At 40.5% G+C, this 14,649-nt stretch overlaps 1 pseudogene across 1 annotated transcript; it reads left to right on the top strand.

Annotated features, from left to right (window-relative positions):
• Positions 1-237: 237 nt before the first annotated feature.
• LOC147637528 (endochitinase 4-like) lies at positions 238-1,376 on the top strand (annotated as a pseudogene). Its single transcript, XR_015265990.1, has 3 exons — positions 238-615; positions 717-822; positions 946-1,376. The product of XR_015265990.1 is annotated as an endochitinase 4-like (transcript).
• The last annotated feature ends 13,273 nt before the right edge of the window (positions 1,377-14,649 follow it).

The following is a 14,649-nucleotide window of genomic DNA, read 5'->3' as shown; positions in this document are numbered from 1 at the left end:
AGGTTTTGGTTTGTGGTCTGTCTGGCGTGGGTTGGGAGGTGAAGTGTGAGAGAGTGTTCCAGCCGGTGGCTGGTGGTGCCCCCGTTCGTGTTGTTATTCCAAGTTTGCGAGGTGGAAGAGCTGTAGAGGCAGGGTTTTCTTTCTTTTTTTCACCTCACACCCACCACACCCAAGAAGTTTTGCGTTTCAACACAAGTAGTTTGAGCGTGCTCTAGTTTCTCTGCTCGAGATCAACTACTCGGCTTTACCGATATGGGACTTGGCGCTCCCAGCACTGTGTTGGTGCTGGCTTTGTTGTGCTGCGGCTTCTACTGCAGCTGCTGGGCGCAGCAATGTGGCAGCCAGGGCGGGAACGCAGTGTGCGCCAACAACCTTTGCTGCAGCCAGTATGGCTACTGCGGCAGCACCGACGACTACTGCGGAGCCGGCTGCCAGAGCGGGCCTTGCAGCAGCGGTGGCGGGTCTGGCGTCTCCGGCACAGTGACAAGCACCGTGTTCGCCCAGTTCCTCTCGCAAAACAGCGGTTCAGGCTGCCCTTCGGCAACACCGGCAGCTCCGACGTCCAGAAGCGAGAGCTGGCGGCCTTCTTTGCCAACGTGGCCCACGAGACAGGAAGTAAGTAGTATTGACTTCCCATGTACCCTAGCTAGGGCGCATGGACGCTATCGATACCTCAATTAGCATCTCTAATTATGCTGATCTCGATACTCCCACAGGCGGTTGCTACGTGGAGGAGATCGACAAGGCCACCTACTGTGATTCCTCAGCGCCCTGTGCATCAGGCCAGCAGTACTATGGACGCGGACCCCTCCAGCTCACATGGTACGTAATGCTGCAGCCGCGCCCATTCAATCAGCCGCCCGCCCAATTAAATGTGTCTGTGCTTTATTATAATCCTTCCGTCCACTGCTCATCATCGTTGTCTCATCTCTGCTGCTGCTGCAGGAACTACAACTACCAGGCCGCCGGCCAGGCCATCGGTTTCGACGGCATCAACAATCCGGGCATCGTCGCGCAGGACCCCACCACCTGCTTCGAAACGGCGCTGTGGTTCTGGATGACCCAGCAGTCCCCCACCTGCCACGATGCCATGGTGAACGGCCAAGGCTTCGGCGCCACCATCAACGCCATCAATGGCGGCCTGGAGTGCGGCAGCTCCGCAAACCAGGCGGAGCAGCAGGACCGCATCACCCGCTACCAGTCCTTCTGCTCCATCCTCGGCGTTGACCCCGGCAGCAACCTCACGTGCGAGGCAGCTATGCGGCCGCATCGTTTGCAGTAGTAAAACACACTGCAAAAGATGCCGATTACATGTCATTTTTCGTGGGTGACACTTCGGAATTAATAATAATAATAATAATTGGCTCTTTTCCCTCTCCACAATAAATTGAAAATATCTTGTCCCCAAACTCTTGAGATTTGCTCCTCACTCGTCTCAAACACATGCGGCATGCCCTTCAAAAGACTAGTGTCAAGACCCATCTCCAACGGGTTGAGCTAAGCACACCATTAAAAAAGACAACTTTGTTAAGGTATAACCAATCACACACATTGAAATCACTTAAGACACAAAGATGGTGTCAGGCGTTTTTCTGAGAGGTATTTCGGGCTCGTGTATATATGGGTGCATGGTGTGAATAAAGGTTTTGCTATGGAATGCATTGCCAGGTGTACAGGATGGATGACTTTTGTTTTAGGCTTGAGTGTTTGCCTGTTCGGAGTAAGCTTAGATGGAGGTGAGATCAGCTGCTCGATGGCTTTGATTGTGGGCGCGTCAAAAAAATAAACGGGCACTCGAAGCTGTTTGAAGGTATGTGGAAGCATGAGGGCAATAAAAGTTAAAGGGCCTTTGTTGCCTTTAAATTGACGGGTGTGAAAGCATTATGTGGCCATCCATTAGGCTTTAGGCAAAATAAAATAATAATAATATTTGAGTGGCCAAAAAAGCAAAGAGGATGTGGAGGTTTATGGAGTTGGCCAGCACATCTTCTGGAAGCCGGTGCAGAGCTGAAAAGATGGTCGCCTCGTATGACTGAGAGCCGGGGTCACTCTGAAGAGATGCCTGATGGAGAGCAGCTTGGATGTGTGTAGCCACAGGACCAGGAAAGAGAAGTGGTCGTGGTGTGTGGCTAGGCGCAGCCGGAAGCCCTGGAGCGGACAAAGCCGACGCAGTGGGGATGTAAGGGCGACGGGCTGGTGAGCTAAAGCCGCCGCAGTGCTGCTGGTGGTGTCGCCGTGTTGTTTCGGGGGCTCTCGGGCGTAGCCGCAGGCACACAGAGGTGGGGAGGTCGCCCTGAAGAGAAGCTGCAGCGAGTCGGGCTGGCGGTGTGGACGAAAACATCCTTGGTGGTGCAGAAGAAGCGGTGGTTGGAGCCCCAGCGAGGACCACGTGTGCGTGGGTTCATAAGAGCGTGGCGGGGCTATGCAGCCCCCAGCTGCGGACAGAGAGAGCCGAAGGGAAAGCTTTGAGGTGACTGGCGACGGGTGCTGAAGACGAGAAGGTTAGCAAAGGGCGCAACGGGCTCTGGCGTTGACAGTTTAGGCGCAGCCTTTGCAGAGCTGCTAAGTTGAAGGTTAGCTGGTGTGGGCGCCTTCTGAAGGAGAGTGCAGAGACCGGGAGACACAGGCTTGGTTGTCAGATGCAAGGGTGTATTCCCTTGGCAGTAAATCCTGGCCAGAGTCCTGGTCCTTGGTGTAATTGCTGAGTTTGTACATGGTGCATGGTGAGAGAGTGTTCTACAGCCGGTGGCTGGTGGTGCCCCCGTTCGTGTTTGTGTTTCCAAGTTTGCGAGGTGAAGGGCTATAGAGGCAGTGGTTCTTTCTTCTTTTTTTCACCTCACATCCTTCTGGTGCCCCCACTGAGGATAGCTCTGGCGTTGTTCTTTGCCTAGAAGGGCGTGTGTTCCACTGAGTAGAGCTCAGGGTGAGGAGAGCTCAGGGATTTTTACAGGTTGTCACGATGTGGTCTTATCCTGAGTTTCATGGCAGGAAGGGTGAAGATGCGTGTGACTTTTTGGAGCAAATGGAGTTGGCATGCATTAGCAATCATGTGACAGATAAAGAGCAGGTTCTGAAGCTGATAAAGATTTTCTTGAAGGGAGATGCCCGAAGCTGGCTTAAGGGTTTTGAAGCACAGGATGCGGCAGGTGAGATACATGGTGTTTTAACCTTAGACAGGTTGAAAGAAGGCCTTTTGGAGCATTTTCAGTAAGTGGAGGATTCTAGTGTGCTTTGGCAGGAGTTGAGCATCTTGAAGCAGGTACATGGGCAATCACTGGATGATTTTATGCAGGTATTTACATGTTTGTGGAGTAAGTGGTGTATAACATTGAAGCAGGAAGTTCCTCCTATGTTTCTGAAGAAGAGCTTGTTTATTGATGGTTTGTTACCCCATTTGAGGATCGGGGTTGAGTTGAAGAATCCCAAGTCATTTGATGATACTGTTAGGGTTGCTAGAGAAAAGGAAGGCAAGGTTTTGAAGTAGATGGAGATGGTTATTTATCCGTATGAAGGTGTTGTGTCTGCAAGGGATATGTAGGTAAATTTGGTTGAGATGGGTAAGAGTCCTATGCAAAGTTTGATTAGACAGGAACCTCAAAGGCCGATACAGGTGCAAAGGGGGATGTTTTATATGCCTTTTGATTTTTTTGCAAAGTCGTTAAAGCATGTGCAGGTGGATGAGAAGCAGGTGAAGGAGCAAAGTGCAGATAAGGAGTTACCAGTGAATTCTTCTTTGGATTTGGACGTGGCTATACATGACAGTGATTTGGAAGGTTCTATTGAAGATCATTTGCATTTGGATCTGGATGATATGCATGTACAGGGAAGCAAAGAGGATGATGCCTTGGGATTAGCTGATGATAAGAAGGAAGAGGAGTTGGATACAGAATGCTTTGAGGATGATTTTTTGCCGGATTCTACAAGGGAGGAGGATGGGGTAGAGACTTGTGATGAAATGAAGATGGTTTGTGATGCGGATGTGGAGAGCATGGAGGAAGATCCTATTATTATGGATTTTCTTGGACAGCTTGATGGTGATATGGTACCTGCAATGAATGGTATGGATGTTTGTCCATTTGATGCATGTTGTGCTGGGGAGTCTTTGGACGATGATATCAGGGGGGTTGGCAACACTCAAGAAGGTATGCATGTAGATTTGGCTGATGAAGAGCGTTGTGAGGAGAGTATTATGCTTGAGGATGATATATGGGAAGTTGCTAGCCTTGATGAGCAGGAACCAGAGGTGGAGATGGATGCTGATATGGTTGAGAGTGTGACAAAGGCTTCTTTGCAGGTTGCTGATATGCTAAAGGCAGAGTCCCTGGATGACAAGGATTCTGAACCAGCTGAGCTGTATGGTTGTGAAGAGATGCCTGAATCACAAGAGCTAGAAGTGCTTGTGGACACTCCCATTGGAAAGGATGTGGATTTTTGTGTGCAGAAAGGTCAAAATGTTAGAACCTGGCCTTCATTGGTGTTGATGGATTGGATGCTAAATGCTACAATGCCACAGATTTTGAAGACGAGGAGGTTGGTTGTGGGTGAAGAGCAAAGACTTGAAGATGATGCTGTGTGGTCAGAGTCTGTAAATGCTGATCAGATGATGAACGGAAATGATTTTCTGATGCATATGATTGATGTCTGGTATGCAGTGATGCAGCCATTGTGTTTCAAGGATGTCGAGAAATGGGATGGTAAGTTGCTGTTTCCTTTTGATCCTGGTGGATAGCTACTGGACCTTATGTCTTTTGCTGCTAAGCATGAATGCTCTAGTAGATGGGGGGTTGGTAAAGTATGTCAGGCGTTTTTCTGAGAGGTATTTCAGGCTCGTGTATATATGGGTGCATGGTGTGAATAAAGGTTTTGCTATGGAATGCGTTGCCAGGTGTACAGGATGGATGACTTTTTTTTAGGCTTGAGTGTTTGCCTGTTTGGAGTAAGCTTAGATGGAGGTGAGATCAGCGGCTCGATGGCTTTGATTGTGGGCGCGTTAAAAAAAACACAGGCACTCGAAGCTGTTTGAAGGTATGTGGAAGCATGAGGGCAATAAAAGTTAAAGGGCCTTTGTTGCCTTTAAATTGGCGGGTGTGAAAGCATTATGTGGCCATCCATTAGGCTTTAGGCAAAATAAAAAAATAATAATATTTGAGTGGCCAAAAAAGCAAAGAGGACGTGGAGGTCTATGGAGTTCGCCAGCACATCTTCTGGAAGCCGGTGCAGAGCTGAAAAGGTGGCCGCCTCGTATGACTGAGAGCCGGGGTCACTCTGAAGAGATGCCTGATGGAGAGCAGCTTGGATGTGTGTAGCCACACCAGGAAAGAGAAGTGGTCGTGGTGTGTGGCTAGGCACAGCCGGAAGCCCTGGAGCGGACAAATCACATCACATCCATTTCACCTCACATCTCATTCATTCACATCTATCCCGATTCACATCTCATCCATTCACATCCCATATCATTCATTCACATCCCGATTCACATGACATCACATCTCATTCATTCACATCCCGATTCACATCATATCACATCTCATCCGTTCACATCCCATATCATTCATTCACTCACACCCGATTCACATGACATCACATCCCGATTCACATCACATCTCATTCACTCACATCTATCCATTTCACATCACATCACCTCCATCCATTCACATCCATCACATCACATTCATTCATATCCATCACATTTATTCTTTCACATACACATCCAAATCCATTCTTTCACATACACATCCACATCCATTCTTCACATACATATTAACATCCATTTTTATCACATACATATCCACATCCATTCTCTACATACACATCCACATCCATTCTCCACATACACATCCACATCCATTCTTCGCATACACATCCACATCCATTCTTTACATACACATCCACATCCATTTTCATCACATACACATCCACATCCATCATCTCACCCTTTCACATATCCTCTCTTCTCATTCTCATCTCATCATTCACATCCACACCATTTACTTCACATCTCATCCACATTCATTTTCTTTACACCACATCCTATCACATCCCATTTACATCTTATCACATCTCATTTACATCTTATCACATCCATTTACATCTTATCACATCCATTCACATCCTATCGCATCTCGTTTACATCTTATCACATCCATTCCACATCCTATTCCCATTTAGTAGCTTTTTCTACTTTGATACCGATAATGGGACTTTTTCTAAATTTCTGTCAATTGCATGGCTTAGATAAAGATTCTCTTTCTCGACGACTATTTTTATATTCCTTCTCAATTCCTCAATTGAATTATATTCAATATTCCTCTTTTGAATAAAAGAATTCATGGGATTTACAAAAATCAGTTCTACCCATATTTTCACTTTTAATGAATAATCATAAATTGAATTATACTAAAAATTTCTCTTCTTCCCATTTGATTTCATGGATCTCAAATACCATGGGAATTCCTCTTTTTGCATTTAATTATCGGCATTCCAATGTCATGGGAATTCCTCTTTTATCATCAAATATTTCTCATAAAATAAATTTATCTAAATTAAAATACCCATTAATTCAATATGCTAAGAATTTATTTTTTCCCATCTAAATGATTGAATTCCAATTGTCATGTGAATTTCTCTTTTACCATTTAAATATTTCTCATAGATAAAATAAAGTTATCTAAAATTCATCTTTGAATTTAAATAAAATATCCAATAATTCCAATATGCTAGGAATTTCTCTTTTCCTATCTAAATGATTGAATTCCAATATGCTAGGAATTTCTCTTTTCCCATCTAAATGATTGAATTCCAAATGTCATAGGAATTCCTCTTTTACCATTTAATTATTTCTCATATATAAAATAAATTTATATAAAATTCATCTTTGAATTTAAATAAAATATCCAATAATCCCAATATGCTAGGAATTTCTCTTTTTCTATCTAAATGATTGAATTCCAAGTGTCATAGGAATTCATCTTTTACCATTTAATTATTTCTCGTAGATAAAATAAATTTATATAAAATTCATCTTTGAATTTAAATAAAATATCCAATAATCCCAATATGCTAGGAATTTCTCTTTTTCTATCTAAATGATTGAATTCCAAGTGTCATAGGAATTCATCTTTTACCATTTAATTATTTCTTGTAGATAAAATAAATTTATATAAAATTCATCTTTGAATTTAAATAAAATATCCAATAATCCCAATATGCTAGGAATTTCTCTTTTCCCATCTAAATGATTGAGTTCCAAATGTCATAGGAATTCCTCTTTTACCATTTAATTATTTTCTCATAGATAAAATAAATTTATCTAAAATTCATCTTTGAATTTAAATAAAATATCCAATAATCCCAATATGCTAGGAATTTCTCTTTTCCCATCTAAATGATTGAATTCAAAATGTCATAGGAATTCCTCTTTTACCATTTAATTATTTCTCATAGATAAAATAAATTTATCTAAAATTCATCTTTGAATTTAAATAAAATATCCAATAATTCTAATATACTAAGAAATACTATTTTTCCATCTAAATGATTGAATTCCAATTGTCCTAGGAATTCCTCTTTTATCACTAAATATAATTACCATAATTTTCTCATTTCTTAATTATTTAATTACACATAAACTTAAAAATTAGTTTTCCATTGAATGTGACAAAAACCATTCTTTCAACCTAGGATATTCAATCCTAGAATATGATAGGAAGTCCTCTTTTCACGTTATGCATAAGAATGAATTATGCATCAATTTCTTATAAATTTTGCCATAGCTCCACTGTTATTATTGGCAATTTTTAATTTTTATGAAAAGAATAAGACATAGTAAAATAATTATGATAGTATAACTATCTTTTAGCATTAAATCCAATTTTTGGATTTATCCCATAATATTACCATATTTTTCAAGCATATAAGTATAAAAACCATTTTCTTAAACCTCTAGCTTCACAAGCCTAGAGTTTGATTTGTGAATAGAGAAGTTCTCCATGAGAAGCATTAATTGAATATAGAATAGGTCATAGGAATGACCATTCTTTGGGGGGAGAGAGAGATATGCTTAAAAAATATTTTAATTTAAGCATAAATGGAAACTTTATAAGATTTATCACTAGAATTCATTAGAGAGCTTCAATTGCATTAAAGAGCCATTCAATTGAATACTTCTCAAGTTTGAGAGGGGTTGAGAAGTGAGAAACATTTAGAGATTAAGAAAAAGACTATAAATCACACTTTACCTACTATTTTTCTTGATTCTTTAGTCCTGTAAGGAGAGACCCCCAACCAATCAATTGGTTTAGTATGTTGATGAAGACTCCAAAGAAGGTTGAGAAGAGAGAGAAACTCCATTCTCTCTAAATTGTAGAGGATTTTTAGAGGATAATAGAAAATATCATTATTTCAGTATAATACTCGCATGGTATAGTGCAAATATTTTTTTACAAAGGGCTAAGGGTTTATTTATAGATGAGGGAGGCCTCTAACCAAGTCCAACTAGTTTCTAGAATTTTCCAAGTTCAGTTTGGCTGAATTTGGACAAGATTAGGACCAGTTTGGCTCCTTTTTTTATTTGGTTTGATCCAGGAGAGAGGAGAGATAAAAATATCTTATTATTTTTTAGTTTAAAACTCCTCCACACATGTGAAATAGGTGCCTCCTTGAAGAGCCCCCTTCTCCTTACCAAGGTGTCAAAAATGTATCATTATACCCAAAATATCTCATTTTTTTTAGTAATATTCATAGTTTTTTACTAAACCTTGTACTCAGTCAACTCTTCATCTTATGTGGGCATTTACTCATTTTTTGGGTATTTTTCTTTTATAAATTGGATTTATCTCCTCCCCACACTTGGATTGATCCTATTGACCCATAGGAACCTTAATTGGACCATAACCCAAAAATTTCGGAAAATCTAGACTCTTAGGCTAAGGTCCTTTATACCTATTTTCAATTAACTCCAATTGTACATTGGAAAGTTTTTTTTTCAATTTTTGTTTCAGGGAAAACCATTTTAGACACTAGGAGGATTTTTATATCCAAAAATATCTCAATTTTGGATTACCTCCCTCTAGACATTTTCTCTCTCTAGGCCAAAACAGGGTAAAACAGGATCTTTCTTTTATTTCAGAAAGGGGAATAATTATAAGATCAGAAGGGGAGGTCTTTACACCTGTACACCTCAAAAGCTGGAGGGAGGAATCTTACATCCTACCCCACTTAAAAAACGCGAGATATCCTCATCTCGCAAACTAGAGGACAACTCTTTCCCTTAATATCCAACTGATTCTGGGGTTCCTTATAGTCTAGTCAACCCAACAGAATCCTAGGATAAAGAACCCTTACATAGAACTCATTCATCAGATAACAATTCATTCAGATCATATCATTAATATCTTTAACACAATAATGGTCCATTAGACCGAAATTTCCATCTCCTCCATGGGAATTTCAATTATACAGATTTTTAATTTGTCATCCCTTAACTTGATCCACTGTGTCAAGTGTTAACAGTAGCAATCTGTCAGCACAATCCACTAATCTCATAGTGATTTGCTAAAGTCATTATTGTCATTCCAGTTACAAACATCATCATAGGGACTCGTCCCATTCATCCTCATTGTGGTTTTGCACAGCTTATCGCTTTTCAACCAAAATTCAGGAATCATCATTTTTCAATCAGAATTCAAATCAACTCATCAGTTCTCAACCAGAGTTTTAAAATCATATCAACCACATTCGAATTCATCATCTGGATAGCATTTTTGCTTATAATTTCAAGGTCTTAGATTTATTCGTATATATTGCCAGTAAAGAGCTGCAGTTATACCCTCAGTATATACAGGTAGTCACGGTCCTTGGAATTATAAGGTAAATACCATCTTGTCTATGCCTCAAGCAAGTCAGGGATTCCATGCAATTGCGGTACTTCCATCTGAAGACCGAATTACTAATCAGTTCGAATATCAATTTGTATAAATTTCATCACACATTTCCAACTTTTTACTATTACTCCATAAATTTTTGACATTTTTGGCTTCTCAGTTGATCCACTTTAGCAATTCGCTCTGATACCAGCTGAAAGATCCCTGTCCCCTCCGCGCAACGAATTCTGGGGTGCTAGCAGCCCATATCCACATCTCATCACATCACATTCATTCACATCTCATCCATTCATATCATTCATTCACATCTCATCCATTTATATCTACCCTGATTCACATCACCTCTCATCACATCTCATCCATTCATATCTACCCCAATTCACATCACCTCTCATCACATCCATTCATTCACATCTCATCCATTCATATCTACCCTGATTCACATCATCTCTCATCGCATCCTTTCATTCACATCTCATCCACTCATTCACATCTCATCCATTCATATTTACCCCGATTCACATCACCTCACATCTCGTTCATTCACATCTATCCTGATTCACATCCCATCACATCCATTTCACCTCACATCACATCCATTTCACCTCACATCTCGTTCATTCACATCTATCCCGATTCACATCCCATCACATCTCATCCATTCACATCCCATATCATTCATTCACATCCCGATTCACGTCATATCACATCTCATCCGTTCACATCCCATATCATTCATTCACACCTCGATTCACATGACATCACCTCATTCATTCACATCTCGATTCACATCACATCTCATTCACTCACATCTATCCATTTCACATCACATCACCTCCATCCATTCGCATCCATCACATCACATTCATTCATATCCATCACATTCATTCTTTCACATACACATCCACATCCATTCTTTCACATACACATCCACATCCATTCTTCACATACACATTCTTATCCATTTTCATCATATACACATCCACATCCATTCTTCACATACACATCCACATCCATTCTTCACATACACATTCACATCCATTTTCATCACATACACATCCACATCCATTTTCATCATATACACATCCACATCCATTCTTCACATACACATTCACATCCATTTTCATCACATACACATCCACATCTATTTACTTCCCATCGCACCCTTTCACATATCCTCTCTTCTCATTCTCATCTCATCATTCACATCCACATCCATTTACTTCACATTTCATCCACATTCATTTTCATTACACCACATCCTATCGCATTCCATTTACATCTTATCACATCTCATTTACATCTTATCACATCCATTCACATCCTATCGCATCCCGTTTACATCTTATCACATCTCATTTATTAAGATTAGTTGAAATTCATTAACTTAAATAAATTTTTCACATAGAGAAAATTTGTGTTGGAATTTAAGTTTCAAAGGGAACTGGCCACTCTGCCGCCTCAAACTTCTATTTTGAAGGAAGTGATGTATGGAATTAATCTAGTGGTATGGGACATCATATTGATTTTATATACTTACTCCAAACACATTTATGTAGACCTTCTATATTTCACCATCCTATGTGTGTATATGCAACGCACCTATGTGGTATGGGACACTTAGACTCATCTTACATACATTTGTTTGATTGATTCATTGCATACGCATTATGTGTAGATCTATCTTCCACACCAATCATGAATCCATCCTCTCATGCATTTATGCAACTGTATATCGAGGACGCTCATATTATATAGCATGCTTGTGGGCCTCCACTGTTTGTTCTAATTGGTTTGTATAGAGGGGTGATTCACGGGTTACTTACGCCTGCTATGTGGGATCTCTTTCTATTAAGAAATCTTATGCAATGTCTTCTGACCCAATGATGTGAGAAATGATGGTTCTCTAGATTGGGGAAGTTCTTATGTATAGTCTAGAAGATGTGCTCGAGGTTTTCTCGAGGTTTCCTTTGCCTCTGGTTGCATCAAACTCGATGAAGCAGTTTTTGTATGTACTATTACATAACTGTCTCAACTGGGTATTCACAAGTGTACCATTTACATCTATAATTTCCCCCCCTTGTGTATTGTAAGAAGACATGATAGTAAAGGCCCTCTTCATTGGCCTTGACATCAGACTCTGGCTCACGAGCATGGCAAAAGTATGGAAGGCAACCACCATCACACAATACCTACTGCTGCCACTATTTAACGATGGCATCCAGAGTCCCTCAAGCCTGCAAACCCATGCCACTATGTCAATGAGGTGCATCCGATGGAGGTCAACTCATGATGCTCCTATGACGCTGTGTGTGTGTGTGCGATGAGGAGATGGAAAACTACTTAGAGGATTGGATGAGTACGGATATGCACAATTGTTTGTGGCGTTGTTGGGTGTGGCACACTCCCAAACTGTGGTGAAGGGTAGTGGATGCCACTTTGATGAAACATGCAAGAAAATAACAAAAAATGAAGTGAAAATCTTATCGTAAAAAGGTCATTTTTGAAAAGATGCAATGTGAATTCTAGCTTAGACTCATCATCACCAGGTTCCTCATCCTCCCAGGGTACTCCTAGCTCATATGTTGCTTGTGGCATACTTGGTAGAGGTTTGAGGGCATCCTCACTATAGAATGGCATTTGGATGACAGGTTGGTGATTTAAACATTACCCCCATGGAAACCATCAATGAAGTCAACTACAATGGCCCAAAATAGACAAGTACATGGCAACAAAATCTCATAGAGTGATGGGGCTAAGGAATAAATAGAGAACACTTTGATCATCGTGCCACTATGGGGTCACTCATGTACAAGGAATTGAAGAATTTCGGTCCCATACCTTCTAAAGTAGGTTATACAAGGAATTGAAAAATCACTTAACATCTAGTATTTTGGGACCTATGTAACCTTTGTGGAACTAACCTCAGAGGGTTCAATTGTGTAATGTTTATCTCCCTACCCATCCCTCCCTCTTCCCCCTCTCACAATTGGTTGTGCATTTTCAAGCAGCTCTGATATTGTAGAATGTTGTTATGTATATTGATGAATGGTATTCACGTTTACGAGCATTCATAGGTTTGAAATCCTCCAAGAGGAGAGAAGAGAGACGGTGAAGGTTCTCGAATACATACTAGCTCTTTCCCCTAAACAAGTTCAAAAGATGCCTTTATTATTGTGGGAGAGAAATTCGAGGATAGATGCCTTTATTATAAACATAAAAAAAGAAATATTGTTTTTTATTTTGTTTGTTTGAAAAAGAAGAGTGCACCTCTCCCACTACTATAAATAAGACCCCATATATCTAAATGCACAACATCTAGTACATTCCTGCTCACATCTTGAATTGATGGCTACTAAGAAGTATTGTATTGGAGATTTGTAGTAATGTAGTACGTATCGTTCACATTTTTTACTTTATTAGAGGTATTGTTGAGTTAACATGCCATAGTAATTGAGTCACACCTCTTGTAGCTTTTTGAAGTTCATCTAAAACATGGTGGTAAGTTAGCTACAAGTCACATGGTGGTAATTTAGCTACCTCATGACTCGTAGAGGTGTTGAAGGGCCCTTACATGGGCAAATCAAGTGGAGGTAGTAAAGGTCAAACCCTACTTCAGACAACAAAGCCTAAGGGAGGCTTAGCATAATTCCAACACTATATTCTTGAAAAAGATAAGTAGAGCATTTACCCAAATGAAATGGCCAAGAAATCTTGTGAATGAGCGTGTGCACGGATATGTAGCACATAGTATATCTGACTCTTTGAAATTGTGAGAAGTCTGATATTGTAGCATGTTGTTATGTATTGTTGTTGTATTCACGTTACGAGCATTCATGAGTTTGAAATCCTGCAAGAGGAGAGAAGACAGAGGGTGAAGGTGCTCGAATACTGCCTTTATTATTGCAGGATAGATGCCTTTATTATTAACATTAAAAAAGATAAATTTTATTTTTTATTTTGTTTGTTGAAAAAGAAGAGTGCACCTCTCCCACTACTATAAATATAGAGGTAAGCTCCAAAGCACTTTGTTATACACCATTGCTACCAAGCCTTGTTAGTAGATTACACCACACTAAACCCTCCTTCATTTTGTTTGTGATGGCCTCATCAAATATTAGCCTTGAAGTTGTTGATGTGTGTATCTAGAGGAAGGCCCACCAATGTGGAGGTCAAACAGAAGACCATAGATGGTGCACAAGCATGGAAAGGTCTCACATCCTTTCCACTTCTTGGAAATGATGATGCTATTTGTCAAGTTAAGGACAAACTTGTGGGCTTAAGTGTGATATGGCGAGCCCATGGTTTTATTGATGAATCTTGTGAGCATGTCTTGATAGAGGAAGTGTGGAAGGGTAGAAAAAATGTTCGCTTACTTTGTGTCTAAAAAAAGATAGTTTTCACATTTTTGTATTTGAAAGTTGTGCATGAATGAAGTTGGTTTTATTTTCAGTTTGAACCAATAACCTCAATGTAGAGGATATGATGTTGACATGTTTTTCTGTTTTCACTCCCTCCGGCTCACTATGGCTCGCTCCCTCTCAAAGAATTGTCATGTTACTCTCTCCAACTTGGTTCACCCCTCTCTCTCTTCATGGTGTGGGAGTATCTTTTGGGAATTCGCTCGCCCAATTCCCAAAAAACACCGCTGAAAATGCTCGCCACCAAAAAGCCCCTAGTTTTGGGATTGTGTGAAGGTTCACATTTACAGAATGACCATTACCAAGGTAATGCATTCTAGAATTGATTCTAGAATGTCTTGGGAGTC

This window comes from Cibotium barometz, chromosome 6 (assembly GCF_041138505.1).
Source record: "Cibotium barometz isolate CiBa-2024 chromosome 6, ASM4113850v1, whole genome shotgun sequence".
Taxonomy (NCBI): domain Eukaryota; kingdom Viridiplantae; phylum Streptophyta; class Polypodiopsida; order Cyatheales; family Cibotiaceae; genus Cibotium; species Cibotium barometz.
The sequence above is the reverse complement of the archived record's forward strand: the minus strand, read 5'-3'. Positions and strand labels throughout refer to the sequence as shown.